A 17,126-nucleotide genomic window follows, 5' to 3' on the forward strand; every position below is an offset into this window, starting at 1 on the left:
TGGAAAGAAAAATAATGTACAACTTACATAATATAATTATGGGGTAAGACTACTTTGTAAATGCTTAAGAACTATTAAAATATGAGTGATCCTATTTGGCATTTATTACTCTCATTTTTCTCATCATGTTCTAATGAGTTCAGATAGAAATACTCCTGGGTAACATCACTGTCTCACTGTTAGTCCTTTTTATTTTATGTTCTGAAGGTGGACAAAATAATTATTTTTCTAGTTGAATTAAAGTATTAAGATATAAATTAATCCTCTGACCTGCTGACATTACCATCTGGCAATAATAATAATAGCTAATAGCTATACTGCCATTTCAGGTTTGCAAAAGTGATTAATGAATTAGCTTATTTCATCTTCACAATCCACCTCTTATTATCCTCATTTTACAAATGAAGAAACTGAGGCTGAAAATGGTAAGTGACTTGCCATGGGTCACACAGCTAAAGGATTACTGAAGCAACATTTGAACTTGGGTCCTTTTGTCTCCAACTCCAAAACTCTCCACTGCACCATCTGCAACATTATTAGAGTATATGATGGTGGGAATTATACATACCTCCAGATATTCCCATATGTTTTTGATTTCTCCTATTAAATATCTATGCTTTCCAGAAGAAGAGTTATTCAGTGCTAGGAATATACAATAGATAAAATATATTTAAGGGAATATATAAATACCAGGGTGTAATTAAAATGTTTACATATTGTTATTTGGCAATTACTGGCCATACCTGATGGATTTGAGGTGGTTTTTAAATACTAAAAGTAAAAGGGTCAATAATTTCTATGTGCGATAGTCTGGAAATGTAATTGATGTTGTTTGAAACATACTTACATTGTCTAGGGATAAATAATACTCATTGAGAAGCCAGGAACGTTTTAATTATATATTACATTTATTCAGTCTGAATAAATGGGTACGTCCCCTGAACAGAGTACAGGAGAGTACAAAGGACTCAGATGGACACCAGTCCTCTTATTGACCCCCCCCTTCAAATCTCCTGCCAGGCTCTTCATTGGCCAGATACAACCCCCTGACTTCCTATGTTATGCCCTCCTCAAATGGCTCATTTAAGTATTCCCCTAACCTTTCACCTGACTGACCAGAGGCCTGGTTTTTGCTAAAGCTGGAGGGTGAGAGGGGGAGGAAGAGGAATACTTTCAACTTTGTGGAAACAAAATTGCTCCCACCATTTCTTACAATTTCCCTCTCTTTTATCCAAATTTTTATTTCCACATCTTTAATACTCCCTTTCTCTTCTCATCTGAATTTTTCCCCTTAACCACCAACGCTTTAAGTAAACATGGGAAGGGGTAAAGGTTGATTGATGCATTGACAAATCAAAGGATGAAGTCTCCTTTATAAATACAGATACAGAGACCCAAAAGAAAACAGTAATGCAATTGGCCCTTTAAGATTCAAAAGTCTTTTCCCGTACAGCTGTCTGCAGGGAACATCATCAGTGAAGTCCTCTGGTCCTTGGTATTTGTTCCAACCATCTGCAGGATAGCATCGTAGCATCTTCTTCTTATCTTCTTGTAGCAACCAGCTTTCTTTCCATTCTCCTACAAAAGTGACCTTAGCAAAATTTTAAGTTACCATTTCTACTCCTTATACCCTGATCATTTTTACAAATTCAAAATTGGAACCTTGACCAATTGTCATGTTTAAGAAATTCACATCAGAACCCAGTTTCTTATACTTTACATTAATCCATTATCAATTTTCTCACCAGGAGGATGAGATTTCACTAAGGAATTAACAACAGGCTCTAGTACATACATAAATACATTAAATAATCAATTTTTAACACAGTACATATAGCATCATAAACTTTTAGTCATGCCATGTTTCTTTTAAGGCTTTTACAAAATAAATCACAAGCCATTCTTCTTTTAACATGACCTATTGTTAAAAAAAACTTTAGACAAGCATGATATCAACCAAATAACAAAATAATATACTCACAAGCCCTTGACCTAATCTCCATGTCATTACCAAGAATTAAAGGACCCAACTTACACATGACCCCATGACCCTATACAGGGTCCTTATAAACTACCCTAACTTATACAGGACCACACACAGGAACACTAGTCCCAGTCCTATAGTAACCTAAGATGTTCCATAATCAATTATTTTAAGAGATTTGTTACTGTACTTACAAACCTTCTGATTCTAGAAATTTATCACTAAGAGATTAGAGATGTAACTTCTAGTAAGGGAACATTTCCCCAACTTCATGTCAAATCTAGGCAGAAGTTATGTCAAACCACAAACTGGATTGAGCCAGACTTATAGTCTACCAGGTTTCAGTTAAGAAAGTCCAGAGAGTCCCACCTCAGCACATGTTGAACATGCTTTCTCAACTTTCCCATGAAATCATACCTGCAGTGCATACTTGCCCCTCATGGGCTTCTGGCATCACAGATCAGTGACTCAAACAGCCTTCCTTGATATTCGCACCTGGAGTTCGACTCAGAAAAACAGCCAGTTAACAGTCCGAGTAAGTCTTTGAATAGCAAGTTCTAATAATCAGTTTAAGATATGAATATAATCTCCCCTTTCTTAAGGAACATCCTTAAAGTGAGCCTTAAGTAGCTTTCATGCATTTCCACTCTTGTTCATAAAATCTTCCCATTAAGATCATAAGTTATTGCTCTAACACATTTGCATCAGTTTCCCAGGCTTTTCTATTCTCCTCTAACTATGCCTGATCTGAAAGAATGAGATATACTTCAAGAATTGAACCATATAAATATGATAGGTTCAAACAATAACCTTATCTTTAAGTTTTGGACCATGAAATGAATTCAAATTCAAACAGCCACATTTAACTTTTCCCATCAATGCAAAAGTATTCTATAACACATCTCTCTTAAGAAACACTGAAATTATTTTCCCCAAACTGAAAATGTCTCTAATTTAATTCTAGTAATTAATTACTGTAGGGAGTTAGTGCCAACCCTGGGGCTTCTCAGACTTTGGCGTTGGCCTGTTTCCTGGGTAAAACGAGACAGGATTAGTAGGAGTTGGAATGGTGAGGCACCCGGAGGAAAGACTTCCTTCCCTAGTAGCCCCCCTTAACAGTCCCCCCCCACCCCGCTTGCTCTCGTAGCCATCCTTTCTCATGCAGGCAGAGTCCATTCATCAAGGACTCACAAGCCCAGTAGGAGGAACACAGCTGGCCACTACCTAATGCTCTTGAACCAGTGCCTAACACAACAATGCTTTGATACTTTACTTACTGGAACATCTTTGATACTTTACAAGGGCATCCTGCCCCATGCCTCACATACTCATACAGCTCTGATACCAGCTGGCTACATGCCTGAGCCTTCCCATGCCTCCAAAGATACTGTAGGACAGCACCCCACTTTGTTCCCATACTCCCATGGAAACCACCTTACTACAGCCCTAGTTTTCCCATACGCTTGTAGGAAACATGGTTTACAACAATCCAGGTTCTTTCCACCAGATATTGATCTTCCCATGCTCTCATCCCCTTACCCCTTGAACACCTGCTTCTGCTTATGTAGTGCAAAACCCTATAAAACTGGATAATGTCTGCCTATAAATCAGAGTTGCATTTTCCCTGATTCCCGCCTCATCATTGCGTACTGAGATAGGGATCCTTGCTGGTCAAGGACCCCTAACATCTTGCGCCCAAGTGGGGTTCAGGGGAAAACATGCCAGGGAAAAGGGCCCCACATTCCGTGAGACCCAACTGCACTGAGGGAAGGTCTCCTCAGCTGCCGCGGAGCCGAGTCACTCACGGAGGATACACTTAACTCAGCTCGCCCAGGAGAAAAGGATGAGTCTCCAGTTCGCAACCTGAAAGCAGGGAAAGACTCCGTAAGACTTTCGGAGGAGGTAAGAGCCGAGGCCTTACCAATGGGGCTATCTGCATCCTTCACAGAATGTCAGGACTTAGAGACATTCTGTAGAATAATTTATAAGCTTAGCAAGAAACAAGGATGCATGATCCATATTAGAAAAATTAGGGATTTCATAAACATTCTTAAGGCAGTCTTTCCTTGGAGAGAGCAGCACCCCCCTGTCACCGTGGAGGAGGATGAGGGGGCAAGCGAAAGGACAGTGTGGCAGTTCTCTCTGTCTGCTCAAACCACTCCCTTGATCCACATGCAAAAACCTCTCGAAACATACCGGCAAAAACAAAAAGGGGGAATTAGGGGCACCACACCACAACAGGGTTAGACTCCAAGGACAAGATACCAGAAAAAAAGCAATTTAGAATATGATCTGGAGGAAAGAATGAAGTTTCCTTCGGCCCCTCCCCCAACTCCTTAATATAAATCCATTTAGGCATGGTACCTGGCCTCTGTTACATCAGAGGGCCAAGTATTTGGTATACAGGATTCTAAAAGTCCCCTCTGTTCGTTGTCTGTGTCTGTGTTCTGTGTCTGCGTTTCTGTGTGAGTGTGTAATCTGACATCCTGTAATGTCCACTATCTCTTTCTCTCCTTCCCTGGCTCCAGAAGAGCAAGAGGGTGGGGGAGAGAGAAAGAGAGACAAAAATATCTTCTTGTTTATACAGTTTAAAATAGCTAGAAATAATGCTTTCTTTCTCTCTTCATTCCAAATGTGGCCAGTTTGGATGTGATGAGAGATAAGAAAGAAAGCCGGAACTTTTCCCTGAAATTTATAGTAAATGTGTTACTCCTGATTTGATGCTTAAGATAAAGTCAGAATTTCTCATACCATTTGGCACTAAGGCAAATTCAGAAAATGGATGGATTTCAAATAAAGAGACACTCTGAGTCTCCCAGTACAAGGAGAAGGGACAAGGCGCCACTGGATTCTTTTTTTCCAGAGTCCCACTCACCTTTGACTGGCAAATTCAAAGTTCTCACTTCCAAAAAAAAAAGTTTTTAAGGAGTAAACACAGAAGTAAAATTTGCTCAAGTTAAAAGTAGAACCATTAAGATCTTTTCACCTGTCTCGGACTGAGCCAGGGCTGCAATAAATGACAGAGCAGCAAAAAATTCTTTAGCCGATTCTGTTCACCACAGATAATCTGGTGAAGCATAGGAAACCTTTCTCAATATAATAATACACATATGAATGTGAATAAAAATCAGTTTATATGACAAAAGATATTCTGTATCCCCCTCCAATCCATAGACTCCTTGCGGGGGTTAGAATTCCAGCTCAATGTCAGAAGTATATCCAAAGATGTTTTAATTCATGTGTGGTTAATGAAAATCACCACAGGACAAGTAAAAATAAAAAATTGGAATATTCAATAACATAAAGTATTGTTAACATGAAGGTATTAAATAGATCTGTAGAGTTAATAAGTACTTTTCTATATACAACTACAGAGTTCCTTGTGCGCACTTTAGTAGCCCTCATTCCTACTTTTTGAAACAACTGATTTAAAGCTTCTAAAACAGAAATAAAAGCCGAACATGAGAACCAGTCTGAACATATTTTACCCAAAAGACTGTTACTGTATTCCTGAGAAACAAAAATACTTCTTCGGATAGGAATTATCTCCATAGATATAACCGGGACTGCTTGGGTGAAAACATTTCTAGCTTGCTGTGATTTTCCTACATTTGCTACTTGGAAAGTTTAAAAAGTGATTTGGCTGCAAATATACATTAGAGAGTTGACTCTTTTTCAAAATAATTGCCCTGTGTACTAGCTGCTTTTTCTTATTTAAGCCCTTTATTCTGAGGTGTCTTTCACCTAAAAGTTCTAATATAAATTATATCTTAATAACATAGAAACTGCAGAAAATAAAATACGTGTCGCAACAAAGCCTCCATTCCCTGTTCTCAACTTTGCTGCTTTGTTGCCCTCTAATATCCCACTGACAACAACCCTGCACCTCTGGGCACCCTGAAGCCCACACTTCTAGGCAATAGGTTATCAGAGGAACCTCTCCTCCCAAGACCCCAAGTCCTTGCTCCCATACTACGGGAATCTGGAATCTTTGCTCCTAGTCTCCCAAACCCAGCAACCTCTTTTAGAAAGAAAAGGTCCCTCAGGGACCCTCCTCAATGACCCCCTAGACCTTTAATTCAGGGGCTGGACTCTGCAGCTTCTCAGCACCCCCCAGTCTGCAACCAGGCTCTGCAACTGTGAGGAGAAAAGAAAAGCCTCTACGCTTGGTAAGCCCAATAGATGTAATGATTTGGGAATGCAATTAAAGTCATCTGAAATTTTTCTGTTTGTACTATTATTATACTTCTGAATTGTAGTAATATTCTCCTACATTGTAAAATTTAAGTGACTAGAAATGAGATTAGACAAAGCAATCTTTAATCTGAATTTTGGTGAAACTACAAAATGAAAACAATTGTGTAAAACTGGTTAAGTTACTTTCTCAGCCTCGCTAACCCTACCTTGTTAAGGTCACAGATAAAACAATTCCGCCAGCACTTATGAAACTTGTAAGATTGTTAACTAGGTTTTTTGGGATTACTGTTTTAATGTTAAAAACCAATAAAGTTCTGAAGAGATAAAAGAAATTATGTCCTCCCACCCTTCGGGCTAGATTTGTGGGTGGGTTCTATTAAATTTTATATGGATAGTTATTAGGGTAAAGATATTGATTATTATGAGTTATTATTATTGCTGTTCAATTAACTATCAACCCCCTCTGCCTGGAAAGGCAACTGACTATATCTTGTTAGCTATGAATCAAATTCCTTAGGCTTCCTTTTTACCTGGGCCAAAAGAAGTAGTTAGAATATTGGCCCAGCACATTTTAAACTGACATAATTATAATACATGATTCCAAACTGTTTGTAAAACTTTCCCAAGAAAAATATGAATGGAACTTAGAAATTTATATTTGAATAATTAAAAAAGGGTGCATATTGTTATTTGGCATTGAGAAATTTATTAACTATATAGCCCCAGGAAAATTCTATTGTGGTAATATTGGAAATCTATTGAGACTTACTGATTATGACACACTTATTGAGATTTACTGGTTGTGACATAATTATTGTGATTTACTAATTGAGACCATCACTGTTATTGTTACTATAAATATACTTTAAATACTATAAATATATGTAAAATTCGAGATTCTGCATTGTCAGAAAAGCAACTTTTTTTATAATCTAAATGTTGTTAAGCTAAGAATTGTACTGAGTTAGAAAACTTTTAAATCATTCTAATTGACCATTTCATAATATTTTGTAGTGTTATCATTTAAAAAATCATAAATTACAAAATTTTGTCTTTAATTGTTTTGCTATCATTTAGGAAATTTGTGAGATTGTTAATTAAGCTTAAGTCTAGTATTTACAAAACTATGTTTAGTCTTCTTTTCTTTTTTTCTCTCTTCAATTATGTAGAAAAGATTTGGTGATCAAATTTAAGAATTGTTGAATACTTAGAAATTAATAATAATATCAGGATAAATTGTAAGATGTTTCTGAGAAAGGGAAATAAGTTTATGAAAAAAAAAGTTTTGTAAAATCCTTTGCGTGATTTTTAAAAAGCCTCGACCTTGAATAAGTGTGCTAAGAGAAAAGGCAAAAGATAGCAGACAGGTCCAAGGTTTTTCTATTAACCCCTTCCTGAAATCTATGTTACTGCTCCTTATTTTGTGAAATTGCCAAGGCCCCTGGAAACTATTTGCGTGGGCAAGGTCATCAGCTCCAGAAAAAGAACCTGTTTGATTTATGTAGGTCCTTAACTACAAACTTAGCTTGCTAAGAAGCTGCAAGTTTATGTATTATAAATAGAAAGGATTCTAACAATTGGCTTTTTCACCAGGACAAATTTAAATTTGAGAAGAAAAGATATTAAATGAAATCCCTTATGCGTGTGAGTCCTCATAAATGTTCATTGCTTATTGCAACTCTGTCTCTAGCTCTAAGCTGTGATTGGTCAAACTTACCATTTTAGGCAAAAGGCACTTAGGACTATAACTAATTTTATTTTGAGTTTGGATTTGGGTATAGTTATCTGCATTGAAGATCTGTAATTAAATTTGAGCTTACACAAAGCCAGAATGTTTTATTCTATCACATTGGGTATGACACCTGTCTCTGCTTTTTCCTTCTATAGCAAATTTCTGTCATCAGAACAAGTAGTTAGTATGAGACATAAGCTCTTTTGTGGTATCTTACTAGGCAATCTAATCTTATTTTTATCTAGAACTAGAACATGTGCAGAAATTTATACAAACTGCTTAAGACTCACTTTAAGATGTTCTCTGTGTTTATAAGGATTCTAAGAGCAGTATACAACATCTGTTTGACTTAGAAACTTGTGATCTTTAGGAATTCTACAATAACTAGAAACTTTCTTTGCTATAATGCTTTGGAATACTTATGGACTTTTGCACCAATTTAGTAAGGCTTTATGAAGAAGGGTAGAAATGCATACGAGCCACATAGGGCTCAATTTTTAATTGCTCCTTAAGCAATGTGAGAATGTTATTTTATTATTTCATTAATATCATGCTCATTGCTGGCTTAAAGTTTGTTGCAATTACTAATGATGATGATAGTAAGAAAAATGTTTTGTGATTTAGTTTGTAAACGCCGTCAAAGGAACATAAAGATTGGGGATGGTACTTTAACATTGTGCTAAGATTGCTCTTGTAGGAGAATGGACAGAAAGCTGGCTCCTGCAAGAAGAAAAGGAGCTTCTGCAGAAGGGGGCCGAGGCCCAAGGGACCGGGGAGCAGAAGGAGCAGCAGCCGGCCCTTGAGGGGGAGCAGGAGAGGCAACAGGCCAAGTGGGTGCGGCAGGAGAAGGAGAGATTACTGAGTGAACCAGAGGAGAAGGCCAAGGACATTGCAGTGCCCCAGCTCAGCCCGGAGCTCATCAGTCAATTGTGCCAGTCTCTTCCCCCAACCCGTACTTTGAAAGCTTCCGCAATGGAAGGGTCCAGGACGTATTTAAGAGTAAACCGCAGGATCAAACACCTAAAACAACTCCAAAAGACTTATGAATGAAGCAGATTGTTGACTGTTTAAAAAATAAATAAAAAATAAAAAATATTTTAAAAGGCGGGGAGGGGAATTATGTGGAATATAGAAGTTCCTGCACGCTTGTAGGCATATCCCTTGTTGTACCCCTCCCTCTTTCTTCCACTTCCCTGCCTTGTCTGCATCCAACACACAGAATCAGGTTACCCAAGCTCACACTCTCCAGGATCTTATGTGTAACGTCTCCTTAGGTTTTGAGATGCAAGCCTGCATAGATAGGGCATTTTATCAGGCTATCAACACCCTTAGACAGGCAGTCATGAAACTAGGAGAGGAAATAGAGCTGATAGAACTTAACCAACAGTTAAAGTGTGATTATCACTACCCCTCCTATTGTGTCACCCCCCCAAAATACAATGCCACTGAATGGGGCTGGGATAAGATCAAAAATCAATTACATGGGCTCTAGTATACTAATGTGTCCTTAGATATCACAGACCTCTATGAGCTTGCCACTTCCATGGGTGAGGCTAGTTACCAGGACCTGTCCCCTGATAAGTTTTCTAAAGAGTTCCTTAATTTCTTCCGGCATCCCTGGTCTCCTTGGGGATGGCTGGAATGTACATTGATTAGTGTTGCCTTAGGCACTGGCTGCATAGCTCTTCTTTTGTGCCTGCTGCCTTGCCTCCTGTGTCAGCTCCTGAAAGTGCTGACATCCTCCATCACCACTCTAAAGCATGATATTTGGAGACTACATGCTGAGCACTCACCTCTTTCGGGAGGTGCTGCATTTCAAATCGAAAGGGGGGAATTGTAGGGAGTAAATTGAAAGGGAGGAATTGTAGGGAGTTAGTGCCGACCCCGGGGCTGCTCAGACCCTAGCACTTGGCCTATTTCCTGGGTAAAACCAGACAGGCTTAGTAGGAGTTGGAACGGTGAGGCACCCGGAGGAAAGACTTCCTTCCCTAGCAGCCCCCCTTAACACCCCACCACCTTGCTCTCGTAGCCATCCTTTCTCATGCAGGCAGAGTCTATTCACCAAGGACTCACAAGCCCAGTAGGAGGAACACAGCTGGCCACTACCTAATGCTCTTGAACCAGTGCCTAACACAACAATGCTTTGATACTTTACTTACCGGAACATCTTTGATACTTTACAAGGGCATCCTGCCCCATGCCTCACATAGCTCATACAGCTCTGATATCAGCTGGCTACATGCCTGAGCCTTCCCATGCCTCCAAAGATACTGTAGGACAGCACCCCACTTTGTTCCCATACTCCCATGGAAACCACCTTACTACAGCCCTAGTTTTCCCATACGCTTGTAGGAAACATAGTTTACAACAATCCAGATTCTTCCCACCAGATATCGATCTTCCCATGCTCTCATCCCCTTATCCCTTGAACACCTGCTTCTGCTTATGTAGTGCAAAACCCTATAAAACTGGATAATGTCTGCCAATAAATCAGAGTTGCATTTTCCCTGACTCCCGCCTCATCATTGCGTACTGAGATAGGGATCCTTGCTGGTCAAGGACCCCTAACAAATTACACCATTTGTATTAATACCCAATTGCTCTTACATCTCTTTGAAACATTTAAGGACTTTATTTCACATAGATACAAAGTAACTTTAAATCCCAGCCTTAATCTATGGGAAAATGATTCAACCTTACATTTGTATCTTTGTTTCACAAGCTTCTTTCCCTTTGTCTAATTGTTTCCATTAATGTTTAGAAAGAATATTATCCTTCATATGACTATACAAGAGTAGCAATTTAACTACCTTTGTCATGTCTGGATTCACTCCAAGTTGAGAAATAAGATTTGCTTGGAATGGGGGAAAGAACTCTCAAAATACTTGACTGAGGTCGGGAGAATGAATTTCTCCTAGCATTTTTCCAAAAAGAGAAAAATGCTGGGAAAGCTGGTGGGTTGACCCAGGAAAAAGGGATTTGGAAGTTTTCTGGGTGGTAAAAATTCTCTGTCTCAGGGAGAGGTAGATTGATTTGCATTTCAAAACCTTTCACTGCTTCACGGAAAGGAGGTTTGTATGTGTAGGGAAACACAGCCCCAAGGTGAGATGTGAAGCATGAAATGTGCTATTTTTAATTTAATGCTTGGGATGGGTCTGAATTTGAATTCTAAATTGTTTGTGTGCAATGTCTTGTCTAACGTTTTGTCTTTGTGTTTAAGACAAGTTTTATGCTTTATGTTCCTGTGGCAGTTTTAACTCTAGGAATTGAGAAGGTAAATTGGTACTCTTGTATAGTCATATGAAAGGTAGAATTCCTGGAATGAGAACATTCTTCCTGAATGTTATGGGAATAATTAGATAAAAGAAAAGAAATAAAGATACAAATGCAATGTGGAATCATTATCCCATAGACTAAGGCTGGGATTTAGAGTTACTGTGTATCTATATGGAATAAGGTTTCAAAGTGTTTCAAAATGATGTAAGAACAATTGGGTATTAATACAATTGGCTGAATTAACTACTGGAACTAAATCAGAGACATCTTTATTTTGGGGAAAAGAATTGCAGCGTAAGCTTCTTAGAGAGAGATAATTTGTGGAATACTTTTGCATTGATGGGAAAGTTAAATTTTTCTGTTTTGATTTGAATTCATTTCATGACCTAAAACATAAGATAAAGTTAGTGTTTGAACTTCTCATATTTATATGGTTCCATTCTTGAAGTATATATATATCTCATTAGATGTTTGGGAAACAGATGCAAATATATTAGAGGAATAACTTATGATCTTAATGGGGAAAATGGATTGTATTAACTAAAACAAGTATAAAAATGGATGTAAGCTTTTTTCTCTTAGCGATTATTTTATTATTTAATATTTTAGTTTTCAACATTGATTTCCACAAGATTTTGAGTTACAAATTTTCTCCTCATTTCTACTCTCTCCCCTACTCCAAGATGGCATATATTCTGATTGCCCCATTCCACAGTCAGCCTTCCCTTCTGTCACACCACTCCCCTCCCCTCATTCCCTTTCCCCTTACTTTCTTGTAGGGCAGGAGAGATTTCTATGCCCCATTCCCTATATATCTTATTTCTCAGTTGCACACAAAGACAACTTTTTTTTGAGCATATGCTTTTAAAAGTTTGAGTTCTGAATTCTCTCCCCTCTCCCTTCCCACCCACCCTCCCTAAGAAGGCAAGCAGTTCAACATAGGCCACATATGTATCATTATGTAGAACACCCACAATACTCATGTTGTGAAAGACTAACTATATTTTCCTCCATCCCATCCTGTCCTGCTTTATTCAATTTTCTCCCTTGAGCCTGTCCCTTTTCAAAACTGTTTGCTTTTGATTACTTCTTCCCCCTATCTGACCTCCCTTCTATTATCTCCCCTTTTATATCCCCTTCCCCCTACTTTCCTGTGGGATAAGATACCCACTAGAGTGTGTATGTCATTCCCTCCTCAGGTCAAATCTGATGAGAGCAAGATTCACTCATTCCCCCTCACCTGTCCCCTCTTCCCTTCCAACAGAACTGCTTTTTCTTGTCACTTTTCTGTGAGATAATTAGATATCATTCCTTCATATACAACTCATCCTGTGCTCTCTCTCCCTCTCTCTCTCTCTCTCTCTCTCTCTCTCTCTCTCTCTCTCTCTTCCCTTCAGCTACCCTAATACTGGGAAAGGTCTCATGAATTTCACACATGATCTTTCCATGTAGGAAAGATTATCTTTTCATGCTTCTCCTGATTCTTGTGTTTGAAAGTCAAATTTTCTATTCAGCTCTGGTCTTTGCACTGAGAAAGCTTGAAAGTCCTCTATTTTATTGAAAATCCATATTTGCCTCAGAGCATTATACTCAGTTTTTCTGGGTAGGTGATTCTTGGTTATAATCCTAGCTCCTTTGACCTCTGGAATGTCATCTCCCAAGTCCTTCTATCCCTTAATGTAGAAGCGGCTAGATCTTTTGTTATCCTGATTGTGTTTCCACAGTACTCAAATTGTTTCTTTCTGGCTGCTTGCAATATTTTCTCCTTGAACTGGGAGCTCTGGAATTTAGTGACAATATTCCTAAGAGTTTTCTTTTGGGGATCTTTTTCAAGAGGTGATGGATGGATTCGTTCAATTTCTATTTTACCCTCTGGCTCTAGAATATCAGGGCAGTTTTCCTTGATGATTTCTTGAAAGACAATGTGTAGGCTCTTTTTTTGATCATGGCTTTCATGTAGTCCAATAATTTTTAAATTATCTCTCCTGGATCTATTCTCCAGGTCAGTGGTTTTTCGAAGGAAATATTTCAATTTGTCTTCCATTTTTTTATTCCTTTGATTCTGTTTTATAATATCTTGGTTTCTCATAAAGTCATAAGCTTCCACTTGCTCCAATCTTTTTTTTTGCCATAGAGGATAGACTTTGTTGAACTCACATCAGCAGCCTGTGCTTCTTCAACATCTTTGTGTATTTGTGGATTTTGCTTTCCACGTTCTTCTCGGCTTTCTTTTGTAGTTTCATAAGCTTCTTTTTCTCTCTATAATGGATCTTGGCTTTCTTCTTCCCCTTCTCTTCCAATGTGGCAGTCGTTGCCTGATACTTCCAGCCAACCTCATGGGCCAGGTGCCCCAGATAAGCTAGCTTTCTAGTTGGCTTCAGTCTGACGACTTTGAGAGCAGCTGGGACAACCATGCATTTCTGCTTGTCATATGGTAGGGGAATGCCATCAAATACCTTAATGTGTTCCAAAGCAGCCTGACCTTGTTTGGTCTTGTGGGGAAGCATCCCTCTCACAGTCCTCCAAAAAATTCAGCTGGGGGCTCTGAAGTGATAAGGGCCTCTTGAAGGGTTTGTGTTCATTGGCTTTAGGAGGAAGGCCAGGTATTTCAGCTTGTTCCTGCAGAAGTTCCCCAAGATGTTCATGCCTTCACAGTGAACCACAACCACCTTCTACCCCAGGAGGACTTGCTTGGCCACGATGGCTGCCAAGTGGCCAAGGAGATGGCCTTGCCTGTCGATCACCAGGACCTGCCCATCCGCCATTGCCAACGCTGCCAGGGAAAAAGCTCCAATCTAATTTTTAAGGTGGTATTTTCTTCAGTGGTCTTTTGGACCTCCTTTTTCATTTGACTACTTCTGCCTTTTAAGGCATTCTTCTCCTCATTGGCTTTTTGGAGCTCTTTTGCCATTTGGGTTAGTCTATTCTTTAAGGTGTTATTTTCTTCACTATTTTTCAGGGGTCTCCTTTAGCAAGTCATTGACTCGTTTTTCATGGTTTTCTTGCATCACTGTCATTTCTCTTCCCAATCCTCTACTTCTCTTACTTGCTTTTCCAAATCCTTTTTGAGCTCTTCCATGGCCTCAGACCAATTCATATTTTTCTTGGTGGCTTTGCATGTAGGCTCTTTGACTTTGTTGACTTCTTCTGGCTGTATGTTTTGATCTTTTTTGTCACCAAAAAAGATTTTAGAGTCTGATTCTGAGTCTGAATCTGAGTCCATTTTCGCTGCCTGGTCATATTCCCAGCCAACTACCTGACCTTTGATCTTTTTACCAGGGTATGACTGTTTGTAGAGTAGAGAGCGTTTTGTCCTAAACTTTAGGGACTGTGATGCTGTTTGCAGAGCTACTTCTACTCCACTGTCACCACAAGCTCTGTCACACCAGCGCTCCTCCTCCCCTAAGAACTGCCAACCAGGATTGCAACTCAGATCCAAGCAAGAAAAAGCAAGCCCTGCACTCCAGCTCTGGTCTGCCGCTTGATTCCTACCACTGTGTCAGTCAGGGACTCTGGAAGCTGCTGACCCTGGAGCTCCACTGCTGTGCTACCTCTGCCACCCCCAGGGCTGGTAGCTGGACCACTCTAACCTGATCTAGCAGTTTTTCCACTAACCTGCTCTGTAGTCTTTGACTTTTGTGGGTTCAGAAGTCTGGTAACTGCCACAGCTCAATGATTCATGGCCCTAAAGCCTGCGCTGGTCAACTCCCGGTCTGGTCCGTCCTGGTGCAGCCCATAGTGGGCTGCGCTCTGCTCCCAGCACCATGTGATACACCATTCCCAGTGACCTTCCAGGCTGTCCTGGGCTGGAGACCTGCTTCCCTCTGCTATTTTGTGGGTTCTGCAGCTCTAGAATTTGTTCAGGGCCATTTTTACAGGTGTTTGGAGGGATTTGGGGGAGAGTTTAAGCAAGTCCCTGCTTTCCAGCCTCCATCTTGGCTCTGCGCCCCCTCATGCAAGCTTTTTAAGGTTCATTTTAAAGATGTCCCTTAACCAATATGAGATTATAGTCATATCTTAAACGGATTATTGGAACTTGTTATTCAAAGACCTATTGGGACTATTAACTGACTGTTTTTCTGAGTCAAACTCCACATATGGATATCAGGAAAGGCTGTCTAAGCCACTGATCCATGATGCCAGCGGCCCTGTGAGGGGTAGGTATGATGATCTCATGGGAAAGTTGAGAGAACAACCGTTGTGCATGAACTGAGGTGGGATTCTCTTGGCTCAATTCCACAACTGAAACCTGGCAGACTTTAAGCCAGGCTCAATGAAGTTTGCAGTTTGACATAACTTCTGCCTGGAGTTGACATGAAGTTAGGGAAATACTGTTCTCTTACTATAAGTTAAGTCCCTAATCTCTTAGTGGCAAATTTCTATAATAAAATATACTTATATATGTATATATATGCATATATACATACACACACACACACACACATATGTATATATGTATGTGTGTGTGTGTGTGTGTGTTCCAGTATAAATAAGGGTCCTCTAATTCTTTGTAATAGTATGGAGACAATTAGATCAAGAGTTTGTGAGAATATTATTCTATTACTTAGTTAATATCATACTTGTCTCAAGTTTTATCACAATTAGTTAATGTTAAAAGAAGAATGGCTTGTGATTTATTTTGTAAATGCCTTGAAAGAAACATGGCATAACTAGAAGTTTATGTCTTAATATGTACTGTGTTAAAATTGATTACTTAATATATTTGGGTATGTACTGGAGCCTGTTGTCAATTGCTTAATGAAATCTCATCCTCCTGGCGAGGAAATTAATAATGGATTAATATAGAGTATAAGAAATTAGGTTTTAATGTGAATCTCTTAAACATGACAATTGACCACGGTTCCAATTTTGATTTTGTAAGAATGACAAGGCTTAGGAATGGTAACTTAAAATCGTGCCAAGGTCACTTTTGTAGGGGAGTGGACAAAAAGAAAGCTGGTTACTACAAGAAGACAAGAAGAAGATGCTGAGATGCTGTGCTGGAGATGGCTGGAACAAATGCCAAGATACAGAGGATTTTATCAGATGATGTTCCCTGCCAGACAGCTGTATGAGAAGAGACTTCTGAATCTCAAAGGAGCAATTGCATTATTGTTTTCTTTTGGGTCTCTGAATCTGTTTTTATAAAGGGGACTACTCCCTTTTGTTTTGTCAATGCATCAATCAACCCTTCCCCCTTCCCTTCCCACATTTACTTAAAGGGAAGATGGATAAGGGGATGAATTCATATGAGAAAGAGCATAAGGGAGTATTAAAGACATGTAAACAAAAATTTGAATGAAAGAGGGGGAATTGTGGGAAATGATGGCAGGAGTTTTGTTTCCACCGGATTAAAAGTATTCTTCCTAGCTTTAGCAGAATGTGAATCAGATGACTGGTTCTAACCAGAGCTATGCTCTAGCAGAACCAGACTTCTGATCAGGTGAGGGGGTAGAAGCTTGTATGCATGCTTAACAAGCTGTTTGAGGGGCGCATGCCGTGGGCAGTTCAGGGGGTTGCATCAGGCCAATGAAGAGCCAGGAGGGAGATTCTAATTCAAGTAATGTAAAAGGCTAGCATTATCTGAACTGATTTTACTCTCCTGTACTCTGTTCAGGGATGTACCCATTTATTCAGAGAGAATAAATGTAAAATATAATGAAAACCTTCCTGGCTTTCCAACAAGTATTGTTTATCTCTAGACTAAGTATGTTTCTAACAATGGACTTGTGGATCTACCTCCTCTTCAACTTTTATGGCCTAAGAGGAACGTGCAAGATTGGAATATTGAAGTGAAGGATTTCTCTGTTGCTCTGATGCAGTTCTACCTAAAACAAGCCTTTTCAGAATCCTCATGACTCTTTAGGTTTTTTTTTCCTGAGACCTGAACCTATGCTTGAGCATAATACTAAAGCCTAAGTTTTTATCTCCATCCTT

General features: G+C 39.3%; 2 pseudogenes; both read right to left on the reverse strand.

Annotated features, from left to right (window-relative positions):
* The window catches only part of LOC118841620, a 180,391-nt pseudogene that overhangs the window by 143,643 nt on the left and 19,622 nt on the right, over nt 1-17,126 (reverse strand).
* On the reverse strand, nt 13,343-13,954 carry LOC118841621 (annotated as a pseudogene).

Source organism: Trichosurus vulpecula, chromosome 3, assembly GCF_011100635.1.
Source record: "Trichosurus vulpecula isolate mTriVul1 chromosome 3, mTriVul1.pri, whole genome shotgun sequence".
NCBI lineage: Eukaryota > Metazoa > Chordata > Mammalia > Diprotodontia > Phalangeridae > Trichosurus > Trichosurus vulpecula.